Source organism: Priapulus caudatus, unplaced genomic scaffold, assembly GCF_000485595.1.
Source record: "Priapulus caudatus unplaced genomic scaffold, Priapulus_caudatus-5.0.1 Scaffold724, whole genome shotgun sequence".
Classification (NCBI taxonomy): domain Eukaryota; kingdom Metazoa; phylum Priapulida; class Priapulimorpha; order Priapulimorphida; family Priapulidae; genus Priapulus; species Priapulus caudatus.
Window position 1 is genome coordinate 202,063 of NW_014577785.1, and position 3,999 is coordinate 206,061.

The following is a 3,999-nucleotide window of genomic DNA, read 5'->3' on the forward strand; positions in this document are numbered from 1 at the left end:
CTGATATATAACGATATATATCACTGACTAACTGATATAGACTGACTGATATATGCACGGCAGGACACAACAGAACTTCGTTGTTAGTCAGTTACGCCTGTCGCTCCTGGGTAGAGCATAGGCCACTGATGAACCCATCCTCGCCATCCGACTCGGTGTTGGGCGAGTTGTCTGATGGTGTCCCAGGTGTGTCCCCCGGCTTTGCCTTCGGTGTAACAACGCAAAATAACTTTAACATAAAAATAAAAATATAAAAAAAATAAAAATATAAAAAAATAAAAAAATAATTTAATATTACTATATTTTCATTAGTAAAACACACTGATGTAATAGCTCGAAGAATGTCACACGAGGCGACTCGATCTTACATGCACGTAACCCACAGAAAAGAAATGTGCAGAGAGTCCAACTAGTATATTATTCTATTGACTTAACTGAATATTCCACTGTAACACGTTGACAGCGTACACATTTTGGACGCGTACAGAGTATAGGCCTAGATACATATACATCAAAAGGCCATAATAGAAATTTTCTATTATGGACTCTTGATATACATCAAGAGTACATAATAGAGATCTCTAATTATGTACGCTTGATATGTATTGTATTCAGCAAACGTGGCGACAGACGCGACGCGCCACACCTACGAGCCATCGTCGGCCGATAAGCGACGAAAACCGGTCGCCGATTCAAATGTCGCCGGGCGGTTTTCGGAAACGTATAAATAGGCCACGGACGAAAGATCATAGGGAAGTATTACCTAGAGGAAGAGACGAGAGGCGACGTAGTGGAGTTAGACGAAACAGAGATGACGGGGCCTAGCTTGGGTGCCTAGGTCACCGTAGTGTATATTATATTTGTATTGTGTTTTACTAATAAAGTCAAGTCTTTCAAGAACAAATTCTGCGACTAAACGTCTTTACTCTTTGCCACAATCTGCTACCATTTGCTAAACTCGACGCTGCTACGATCCGGAGCGGAGAACAACCAACTTTACAACTCACGATTCTACGATGCCGCGAAGCGGAAGAAACACAACTTTTACAAAACTCTACGATTCTACGATGCTGGAGCAGAGGATCAACAACTTACAACTCTACGATTCTACGATGCTGGAGGCAGAGAACAACAAAACCTTTACAACTCTACGATTCTACGATCGCCGGAGCAAAGCAACAACAAACTTTACACTCTACGATTCTACGATGCCGGAGCCAAAGGAAACAACAAACTTTACAACTCTACGATTCTACGATGGCGGAGCAGACGAACAAACAACTTTCACAACTCTACGATTCTACGAGCCGCGAGCCAAAGAACAACAACTTTACAACTCTTACGAATTCTACGCAGGCGAGCGGAGATCAACAACTTTACAACTCTACGATTACTACGATGCGAGCAAAAAAAAAAAAAAAAAAATACAAAAAAAAAAAAAAAAAAAAAAAAAAAAAAAAAAATAACAAAAAAAAAAAAAAAAAAAAAAAAAAAAAAAAAAAAAAAAAAAAAAAAAAAAAAAAAAAAAAAAAAAAAAAAAAAAAAAAAAAAAAAAAAAAAAAAAAAAAAAAAAAAAAAAAAAAAAAAAAAAAAAAAAATAAAAAAAAAAAAAAAAAAAAAAAAAAAAAAAAAAAAAAAATAAAAAAAAAAATTAAAAAAAAAAAAAATAAAAAAAAAAAATACGAACAACAACTTTACAACTCTACGATTCTACGATGCCGCAGCAAAGAACAACAAACTTTACACCTCTACGATGCGCGAGCAGAGAACACAAACTTTACAAACTCTACGATTCTACGATGCGGACCAAGACAAACAACTTTTACAAACTCTACGATTCTACGATGCCGGAGCAGAAGAACAACAACTTTACAACTCTACGATTCTATCGATGCCAGAGCGGAGAACAACAACTTACAACTCTACGATTACGATTGGGAGGAGCAGAGAACAACAACTTTACAACTCTACGATCTACGAGGCCAGACGGAGAACAACAACTTTACAAACTCTACGAGTCTACGATTGCTGGAGCGGAGAACAACAACTTTACAACTCTGACGCATTCTACAGGCCGGAGCCAAAGAACAACAACTTTACAACTCTAGATTCTACGATGCCGGAGCAAAGAACAAACAACATTACACTCTACGATGCCGGAGCAGAGAACAACAACTTTACAACTCTTACGATTCTACGATGCCGGAGCAATAGAAACAACAACTTTACAAAACTCTACGATTCTACGCTGCCGGAGCAAAGGAACAACAACTTTACAACTCTACGATTCTACGATGCCGGAGCGGCAGAACAACACTTTACAACTCTACGATTCTACGATGCCAGAGTGGAGAACAACAACTTTACAACTCTACGATTCTACGATGCCAGAGTTTAGAACAACAACTTTTTCCAGTATAATATATGCATACACGTGATTCAGCTTCACAATCAGCTGAGCCTTATAGGCAGCAATTAGCTATTCCAGGTGACCCTGGTAATCTAGCAATGCTCGAGGATCCTGGTTATCCCTGCTACCTGGTTATCTCTGGTTGCCCTGCTACCTGGTTATCCCTGCTACCTGGTTATCCCTGGTTATCCCTGCTACCTGGTTATCCCTTGTTGCCATGCTACCTGGTTATCCCTGCTACCTGGTTATCCCTGGTTGCCCTGCTACCTGATTATCCCTTGTTGCCATGCTACCTGGTTATCCCTGGTTGCCCTGCTACCTGGTTATCCATGTTACCTGGTTGCCCTGCTACCTGGTTATCCATGTTACCTGGTTATCCCTTGTTGCCATGCTACCTGGTTATCCCAGGTTATCCTGCTACCTGGTTATCCCTGCTACATGGTCAGCCTACCAGCAAATAGTATTTTCTTTGTATTAACAGGATCAACGAGGTGTATACGCATACGGTGATTGTTGGGCCAGCAAAATCCTATTTCCTACTGATGCATAGATACATAAACACATTTTTAGACTGCGACGTTATAGTCAACATCTATATATAGCCGATGAGTACACATTTACGAGTGGATAAACACGTGTTTTTTCTAGGCAGCATAGGGGGTTACAGCCAACACGTACACAACAAACCGAGTGGCCTGATTATAACTGACACTCCTGTAGTCCCCAAAATAATAACAGTAAGCCTGGGGGCCTGACACTGCAGAACGCTAGCAAAAACAGCCGAGCAGTTTTTCCTGGTGAACTAAAACACGAGTATACAGTACGCAAGGGATCGCAGGATGCGCGCTAAGTACTGTCACGGCAATATACAGCCTGTTATTTATTCGCCTCAAATATCAACAGCCGTTCAATATTCCGAGGTTCTGTTTGATTTTAAAAGCTATAACTCTCACGCGGCAATTTGCGGCCCACCTGATCAAACATGTGCGCGCATTACTCGCACATCATCGCTGTTTACATACACGTGTTGTAGACACGCGTGCGCTCCCGCTGAGAATGTGAAGCCTGCAGCGCAGACCGAGAGTCACATGTATATGTACAAGTCACAAGAAAGGGTATCATATATATATATATATATATTTATCATATATATATAATATTATATAATATTATATATAGTGAGTATAGGGTAATTTTCTCAATAAGGGCACAAGTTGGTGAATATTTTTCAAGAAAACAAACATGCAAGCAACACGTCTAACTTTTATCACAGGAGGAGCTAAGGCACTTAGGAAGTACAAACAGGAATTGAGAGCAATCGTTATTCGTCCAATTTTTTTTTAATGTGTAGGGATTTAATCTCGCGGTGCTCTAGCCCTTTAATTACCGTAACGACTGTTCGCAAATGAAAGGATTTCCATGATGCATACCATACATAAAAAACAATTTAAAACTGCGACCAGACCTTGATTATTAGAGTATCCAGGTTGGTTTTTGGAGAAATTCATTTTCATTTAATTGTAAGAGTTTATTCTTTTAGAATTTCGACAAAATTGATGTTACGGAGTTGAAAATGTTTTACGGGAGTT

The 3,999-nt window shown here is 39.4% G+C and overlaps 1 long non-coding RNA gene across 1 annotated transcript; it reads right to left on the bottom strand.

Moving 5' to 3' along the window:
* Positions 1-1,974: 1,974 nt before the first annotated feature.
* Positions 1,975-3,539, bottom strand: LOC106813081. Its single transcript, XR_001394422.1, has 3 exons — positions 2,780-3,539; positions 2,326-2,746; positions 1,975-2,009 (listed from the first exon to the last, which is right to left on the bottom strand). It is a non-coding gene; the product is annotated as an uncharacterized LOC106813081 (long non-coding RNA).
* Positions 3,540-3,999: the final 460 nt, after the last annotated feature.